Here is a 9705-nt window from a genome sequence, read left to right on the forward strand (position 1 = left end):
ATGAGATGCGACAAAACATTATCGTACATCAGAGGATAGCAAAGTCATTTTATATAAAAAGGAGAGAAGGATTCTAATCCTCTCCGGTGCAAGAGAGAACCCAGTAACATCTAGCGGCTGGGAGCCCTTTGGGATGTATGCTCAGGTGTTGGGGTGTGTGTTCAAACTGTTTCCAACCGCTAGATGTGCTCAAGATGATTTGAGAGATAGACATAGGAATGCTAATGTATCATACTCTAGTAATTTAGAGAACTTTTTCCCCTACTTACACATGAAACTAGGGGTGTCAATTATGAGCCCGCATTTACAAGCCCGACCAAGCCTGACACGTTTATGGCCCTACCTAGACCACCTGACAAATTTATTAAATGAGCATTCACACTGTAGGTAGCTGACCCATCGGGCACCCGATCAAACCAGCAGGTTTATACGCCTAGCTTGAATCGATTCGTTGTAGCTTGACCCAACCCAATCCCCTTTAATAATACATAAAATTCCTATTTCGCCACTATTAGTAACAAACTAATTGAGCTTTCTTACCCTTCACTTTGTAATAGAATTTGATTTAATTAAGCTTTGATTACCCATTTAGACTTAAATAGGTCCGTAGCCTGATTAAGGCCCATTTAAGGAAGCCCGATTAAAATTGAACATTGATCGCCCCGATTATAAATCGTACCATGCCCCTCAAAACTAAGCCCGTTTACTTAAACGGGTGTTCACGGTGCAAAGCTTTCAAGTGGTCAAGCCTAACTAAGCCAAACTGAGACCGACCGATTCACACCCCTACATGAAACTGTTTTATCATCTTTCACTAGTGCAATCTCTGTGCTTATTTAGATAATTTTCTCCTATAGACTGTAGATGTATTGATGGTATCCTCTTTCACTTGGTTTTAGTACTAGGAACATTACGTTTAAAATCAACATCTACTATACTCAATCTCCTAAAGCCACCTTACCTTTGACCTGTTAAGGTCTTTTACACGTTTTATATATGGTATTGTGTCAATGGGGCCCACTACTTTATTTTATGATTAAGAATTGAAGGAATTCTACGGTTTCTAACACATGAAAGGAAAAAAAAGAAAACAAAAAAAGAGGAGCCTACGGTGATCTCCTGCTACTACAGGGTCTAGGAGGGGTAGGTGTACGCAGTCTTACCCCATGCTTCGCAGAAGAGATTGTTTCTAAGTTTTAAACCTGTGACCAACATGTTACAATAGTACAACTTAACAGTTGTGCCACAGGCTCGCCCACTAACTATTGGGAACTTGATTTAAGTCAAAAATTTTGAGATTGGAATCTCTAGTCTAGTACATGGAATTTATCATTCTAGCTAATGTAGAAAAAAAGAACATTACTTGATTGCTGAGACACAAGAGTCCATGAAACTACCATCATGCCCTCATGAAATCAACAATTCTATCTATAATGATATTTCAGCATATTCTCATTTGGGCACCATGCTAGCACAGAAGTCGCACGATTAGGTAACGATCTTTTGCCCTTGATGTGAATACGAGCTGATGAGAAAATCTCATGTTTGGATACTGATGCGGTAAAAATTGACCAGTCGATCTTCCTTATAGCTCCTAATACTCTAGCAGATCTGCATAGAAGAGAAGGCAGGGGAGAGCTGGGCTGACCCGACGAGGGACTCTCCGATGCCTAAGTCTGATCTTTTCACAACAGATACTCAAGAGAATTTTCAATCAAAACAAGTGATCGATCCCCATAATGGAGGCTTACCTTGGTATTTATAGGCTACTTATGGAGTGGAGAAAGGGGGAACGTCCATGGAGAGTCCTACTGGGCATGGAGTCCTTAAGGAGAAAGGCTCTCTGTTTCTAGGAATATTTCAGATTTCGGGGCATCTTTCGAGAATAGTCCTCTCTTATTTTGGAGGTATGGGTTGTGAGAGGGGTAGATGCCTCTAATGACATGTAGTGGATAAAGTCATATCCTTGTGATCAGGGATTACGTTCTTTAAATATAGGAGTGGATGAAAGCACGTTTCTGACAGCTCGACTTGATGAGGGGCCAAGGTGACAGCTCGGCTTGATAAGGAGCCGAGGTGGTAGCTCGGTCAAAGGAGAGGCCAAGGTGGCAGTACGACTTGAGGAGATGCCGAGGTGGTAGCTCGGCCTAAGGTGGCAGCTCGGCCTGATGAGGAGCCTAGGTGGTAGTACAGCATTAGTTCGAACGCTCCTTGGCCGTGCTATGGTCAGAGACATTTACCCTCATCACCAGCCCCCCGCTCTAGTAGTTCGGATCGGACAGCTAGAGCATTAAATTCGGTTGACTTTCGCGTGCGTGTGCCGTTCATTCAGTGCGAAACACGCTGGTTTCACCATGTGTCACAACCATGGTTTTAAGTATCGGTGCATATCGTGCCGTATCAGCCGATACGTATCTGTATCGGTAGGCATTGGCACGATACATACCGATATGCTATGGGAATTTTGGGCCCTCTTTTGTGTATCGACGTATCGTACGTATCATATCGTGCCTATCGTATCGGTACCAATACGAACGATACTCTACGATACAAACTTTTAAAAATATGAAAATTCCCGAGAGTATCAGTACATATCGGTACTGTATCGATACGTATCCAATGTATCGTGTAGTATCGATACGGTACGATACGACTACTTAAGTGTGAATGTGCCTTTTGTTGTTTGAAATAAACACTTTAAACTCTCACCAACAATTTTCTATATTTTTCTTCTTTCTTCCCCTTTGATTCATACACCTTTTTGGAGACTCAAATGGTAGATTGAAAAAAACATTGTGGAAATGAATGGTTCAAAGAAGGAGAAAAACATAGTCCAAGAAGAACCTTGAAGGCTTGAACTTGAAAGTTGAAACATTTGAATAGTAAGTTCTTGAATCTTTACTCACTTTTTTCAATTTTAACCTTAGATTTTCAAGTTTTTTCATAAATCTAAGGTTCATCATACATAGAATCACATTTTGTGCATCATTATTATATGAAATCATTGATTTATAAGGATTTACAAACTTTTTTCAAGAGAAAATGAGGGTTTCAATTTTTTTCAAATTTCTTAGATCTACTCATGCTCAATGGTTAAAAATATTTAGATTTTTTATATGTTATGTAAAAACAAGTGTTCTACAACTTCCATGGAAATTTTTGATTTTTCTCAAAAAAATATATTTTTTTAAATTTTTTATTCCGAAATTAATTTAAAAAAAAAATCCCCAAATTTTTTTTTTTAGAAAATTTAGTTCATTCAACTCTTAAAAATAATGTCATAACTTATAATTACTAAATACATGATTTCAAATGAAACCTACATTTTTTCCCCAAAAAAGTGAGGGTTTCAATTTTTTATTTATTTCTTAGATCTACTCAAATATATTGGTCCACACTTTGTTGATTTTTTATATGTTCTTTAAAAACATTTAATCTACAACTTCTATAAAAAAAATTTAATTTTTCTAAATAGTTTGTATTTTTTATTTTCTTTTTATTTCGAAAATTAATTAAAAAAATAAGAAAAATACTAAAAAAATACAATTTCTTTATAAAATTCAGTTCATTTTAGTTTAAAAAAATATATATAATTTACTTGGCCAATGACCATGATGTAAAATTAGATGCACATTTTTTTCTAAAAAAAGTGTGCATATCAAGTTTATGTAAATTTGGAAAAATAAAAAAAAAAATCTTTTTTTTTTTCTTTGGATGCATCTCATTTTAGTTTCTAAAAAAATGCTATTATGTACTAAATACTAAATCAATAAATATGCATATTAAGATTCATTATATATCTTTGTAGGAAGATGGCGCCTAAAGAACGGACTAAGGATATTGGATGGGCTACAACCGAGAAAGTACAAGGCAATAGGTTGTGTACAAAATGCAATTACTGTGATACTATCCACCTAGGAGGTGGAATTACCAGACATAAACAACATTTGGCTGGAGGATTTTCTAATGTTGCCAAATGTAACAAGTGCCCAGATGAAATAAGCAAAGCAATGAGGAAGCACTTAAGGGGAAGTAGAGATAAAGCAAAGAAAGTTGTTGAAGAAGATGATAGATTGGTTGAGAATCTAAGGGATCATGAGGATTATGAAGGATCTGATATGGAGGCAGAGGATGGAGATCAATAGCTTGCACGAGCGATGCATATTTCAAGGGAGGAAGCAAAAGAAAAACAATGGATAGCAGAACAGCTGAGAAGAAGTCAATCTGTAGGACCTAGGCGTGGTGGGCCAATGATTTATGAATAAGGTTCTGGCTCTAGAAGTCGTCCAAGTGTAGATATTGGAGGCACTATGAAGGGCATGTTTGATAAATTTAGCTCCAGTGGTAAAAGTAAGGGGAAAAGGAGCCCAGAAATTAGAGATATGAGAGATGCACTATATAAACATCATGATGAAGGGCAACAAAGGATTGAAGAGGCTTTCCAACAAAAAACATTGAGTAAGAAAATTGGAAAAGCAATCTCTAGGTGGCTCCACAGTTTTATGATTCCACCTCACATAGCTAAAGATCCATACTTCAAGGCTATGGTCAAGAAGATTTAGACATGTGGGAAAAATGTGAAGCCACCCACACCCCATGAAATTGTAGGGCCATACTTAGATACTATTGTGAAAGAGGTGGATGAATACATTGAAGAGTTTAAATACAAGTGGCCTGAATATGGAGTGACCATCATGTGTGATGGGTGGAGTGGACTGACGAGGATGTCCATCATCAATTTTTTGATCTATTGTGATGGGAAAACAATATTCCATAAGTCTTTCAACGCATCCTCAGATATCAAGGACTCAATGTATTTATTTAAATTAATGGATGAAGTTGTTTAGGAAGTTGGGCCAGATTATGTTGCTCAGGTTGTGACTGATAATGCCTCCAATTTTAAAAAGGCTGGTACTTTACTTATGGTGAAGTATCCCACCTTATACTGGACACCTTGTGCAGCCCATTGTATTGATTTGATATTCAAGGACATTGGTGAAATGAACAAAGTGCAGATATTGGTTTCTGGTGTCAAGATGATCACCAATTTCATCTACAATCACAGCTGGGTGTTGGCATTGATGAGAAAGTACACAAAAGGTGACTTGGTGAGGCCCGTAGCAATAAGGTTTATAACAAATTATATTGCACTTGATAGTATTCAAAAATAGAAGGAAGGGCTAGTTAAGTCATTCACCTCTAATGAGTGGTTCAGTAGTAGATATGCAACCACTGAAATTGGAAAAACTATTCAAGATCTAATCACCTCAACAAAGTTTTAGAAAAATATATACCGATTTACTAAGATTATGCAACCACTATTTGTGATACTTAAAGTAGTTGATGGTGATAAGGCACAGACGATGGGAAATATAGTATATTGTATGGAAGTTGTCAAACAAAAGATAGAAGAGGAGAACCCAAAGTCATTTAAGGCATTTTTAAAGATTATAAATCGTCGATGGGAAAATAATTTGGTTCAAGACCTTCATCGGGCAGGTATTTTCTCAATTAAATTTATAAGTTACTTTATTAGTAATCTAATATATTTAATCGTTAACAATAAGTGATATGTAACAATGTCAATGTGCAACCTATTATTGGAATCCGGATCTGTACTACAAGAATAATTTAAGGTTTAGGAAAGATTTGATGGAATCTTTGAAGGATGTTATCAACAAGTTAGCTCCTAATATTGATTCGGCAAAAGATGCACTTGAAGAGGTTAGTAGTCTACTAAACTTACATATTGAATCATTGATTAATATTTAATGCATTGAGTGGCATATTAATATGTTAATACATGTATAGGTGAAGTACTTCCGAGAGGCCACTCAAAAGTTTGCTGATCATTTAGCTATCCGTGCTAGAGGAACACAACGCCCTGATAATTTAGGCTTAATCAGCTATCCTTGTATTTCAAATTTATTTCAAACTCCTAATGTTGCAATTATCTTTGTACAGCTGATTGGTGAATGAACTATGGATGGAGCGCTCCAAGCTTGAGGCCAATCGCAATGAAAATATTATCATGCACGGCATCCTCAAGTGGTTGCGAATGTAACTGGAGTACGTTCGGATTGATACACACCAAATCTCAGAATCGTCTGAGTTATGAGAAGCTGGAGAAGCTAGTGTATATGCACTACAACATGAAATTGAAGATGAGATATTTAGAATTGGAGAAATCAAGGGATGATATTGATGTCAACCCAATTGACATCACCCACATACTCGACGAGGAAGATCCAGTTAGGGGATGGATTGAGGAGACTGAAAATGTTTTAGTGTTGGACAAATTGTCTGAAGATCGACGAGAAACCACACCTAATCCCATTATATATGACATCATTAGAGATATAAATGAAGATTTTAAAAATATTGTTAATGATGAAACCCAAGCACCATCAGCTATGGAAGAGGATGATGATAGCTCCAATGATGGCGATATTAGGAGGACGAGATCAGGTGCTACATATAGCATAACTCAACCAGATAGTGATGATGATGATCAAGACAAAGATGGTGCTGCTGATGATGATGATGATGATGATGATTATGGTAATGATGATGATGAGGATGGTGGTGGTGGTGGTGGTGGTGGTGGTGGTGGTGGTGGTGGTGGCGGCAGTGGTGGTGATGGTGGTAGTGGTGGTGGCCAAACTTATGTACCACTACATTTCACAAAGGAGTCTGCATTGACACATGCAACCCAAGATAGTCATCATGGTGCTCGTTCACAATCAAAGTCTTATAGTTGGAGGGAAAGCGATCCCACAATCCGAGTGCTACTGATGTATTGATGAGTAGCATGGAGTCAATGTGCATTAGTTCAGATCTTGTTGGTTCTTCATCCGGACATGGACACCATGTATCTTCAGATGCATCTTCAGCCTATGGATATGGGACTTATGCAGGACAATCATTTGCCAATCCAGAGCAGTACAGAAGTTCAGATCATGCTGGTTCCTCATCCGGATACGGACACGGACACCATGTATCTTCAGGTGCTTCTTCAGGCTATGGATATGGGACTTATGCAAGACCAACATTGACCACTCCTGAGCAGTATAGAAGATTCTACAATGAATGGGAGACCCACTACCATATATATTTCGACTGGGGTAAATATTGTGCCTATATTCGACAAGTGCAGAATATCATCGTAGTTGCTCCTATTGAAGAAGAATTTCCTAGCCAAGGATTTGAATCACCACGACACTCTTCACGGCACTCATCACAGTGGCAATGGCAATGAGGAAAGAAAAAAACTGTAAAAAACTCAAACCTCATCATTTGAACATTTTCAACTAAATATATTTGTCTATCAATATGATACCCTCTACTTAAGTATTTATGCATTCTACATGTTATATATAGCTTTTTTTAACTTTTTTTTATGCAAAATTGTATAAAAATGTGTTCCCTATCCATTTATGTATGTATCTTTAACGTATCTTAGCGTATCTCCGATACGATACGATACCATACCCTCCGATACGTATCTTAATTTTGATCGACCGATACGCTGATCAATACCGATACTTTAATCCTTGGTCACAGCTCCACCTCCAAGGACAAATGCATAGCCTGAGGTAGACTTTTGCTCGTCTTGGTTGCTGCCCCAATCAGCATCACTGTATCCTCTCAATCTCAAGTCTAGACCACTCTAGGTGAGCATGAGATCTGTAGTCTCACGAAGGTATTGAAAAATCTTCTTGACTGTCTACCAATGAATTGACCCTGGGTTACTCTGGTAACAGCTGACCATCCCTACTGTATAGCATATGTCTGGATGCGTACACATCATCGCATACATCAGACTACCTACTATAGCAGTATAGGGTACTCTTGACATTTGTTTCTTCTCTTCTTCATTCTTAGGACATTTACTCAGACCCAATGTGCATGTTTTGTCCATTGAAGTGTCTAGGGGCTTTGAATTTTGCATGTGAAATCGTTCAAGAATTTTTTCCAAGTAAGTCTGTTGAGACAAACCAAGAAAATTCTTTGATCGATCCCTCATAATCTTGATGCCCAATACGAAGTTGGCTTCAACCATATCCTTCATCTCAAATGTGGAGAATAGCCACTCTTTAGTGGCAACAATCATGTCAATGTCATTCCCAGCTAAGAGAATGTCATCAACATACAAAGAAAGAACTATGAATGTAAATAAAGCCAAGAATTACCTTGGTTCAAAAGGAACACCTACCTAAATGGTCAAAATTCTAAAATGGTCCCTTTCTTAAAAGGATGTCTTCAAACAATCAGTTTAATTATAATCTTACCGTCTCACAATTGAGGTGCTAAGATTTTGTCTAATGATTCTTTCCCTACTGACAGGAAAAATAGAACCTACAATAGAATCAAGGAGTAAAGCAACCAATCCTGGCGACTTGTCTTGAGAGAAATAGGAATTTTATTTACACAGGTTAGTGTGTTTGAGGGTAAACTCTAGTAGATTCACGTTAGACCATAGTTAGCAAATTCAGATTTGGGAATTATTCGGGCGGAGAATTATTCGAAATAATTCGATTGGTTAATTTAAGGATTGGTCAAAAAAGCGGTCAAAAAAGCAGACAAAATAAAAATCAGAGTCAGATTCGGATTTGAGAATTATTCGATTAAAAAAATAAAAGTCGAGCAAAAAATTCGGATATTAATTTTATAGTTTATTGTATATTTTTTATTTTCAAGTTATTAACTTGATTTGTATACTTAGAAAGAGCAAATTACTTTATACAATAAAGTAAAAAATTATGAAAAAATTGTCATTGAGCGATGGAAGCAATGGTTATTGTAATTCAATTTCTACTCATGAAATAGATTAGGCCCCAAAACAGTGAAAGCAAGATTACAACTACAATAAAACAAATAAATAAATTGACCACAAAAAATTTTCACTATCCTTTTGCCTGGGTTTACAAGACCCATTTTGCACTAAGACGCGTAAATTTTTCAAAGTTAAAGCAACAATATAAAAGAAGATTGATTGATACGGTGATATGAATCTGTCCTGGTCCCCTGGAACCTCAAATTATCCATCAAGGTTTGATATCTTCCCTATCTTAGGATGAACTGATGAAGTTATGAGAAAGAAATGAAACAAAGAGTAGATTCGTATGATTGTTACAGAAGAATTAGGTGGAGAAAAAAGATGAAGAAGGAGGCGGAAATTTGAGGGAGAAGAAGATAAAAAAAAAAGCTATTTTGGTGGTGGGTACTGTGGGTTTCATATATGATTTTTTTTCTTTTTAATACTGTTTAGGTGGACCGAATAACTCGGTTTAATTCGATTCGACCCGAATTATTCGGTTTTTAAAATCAAATTAGTAAAAAACATGTTTTTTATCGAATTTTATTTTTAATTCGGATTCGATCAGAATTTTTGATTTAATTCAAAAAAATTCTGTTCTACGAATTATTCGGCCGAATTGTTTAGGCGTTAGACCACCTACATAGAAAAACGAGTTATTCGGCCGAATTGTTAACTAGGCGTTAGACCACCTACATAGGAAAACGAGAAAACAAAAGTCTACACTCCACTGTCTTCTTTCACCGTTCCATGAAAACCGACTTAAAACCCACTTGGGGATTCTACTGTCTACTTTTGCAGTCACTGAGACCCTCTCTCTTTCTTTATTCAAATTCAGTTTCACACATGTTCTTGGACATTCCAAAAAAAGTTTCTTTTAAAGCCAA

The sequence above is a fragment of the Macadamia integrifolia genome, unplaced genomic scaffold (genome assembly GCF_013358625.1).
Source record: "Macadamia integrifolia cultivar HAES 741 unplaced genomic scaffold, SCU_Mint_v3 scaffold852, whole genome shotgun sequence".
Lineage (NCBI taxonomy): Eukaryota > Viridiplantae > Streptophyta > Magnoliopsida > Proteales > Proteaceae > Macadamia > Macadamia integrifolia.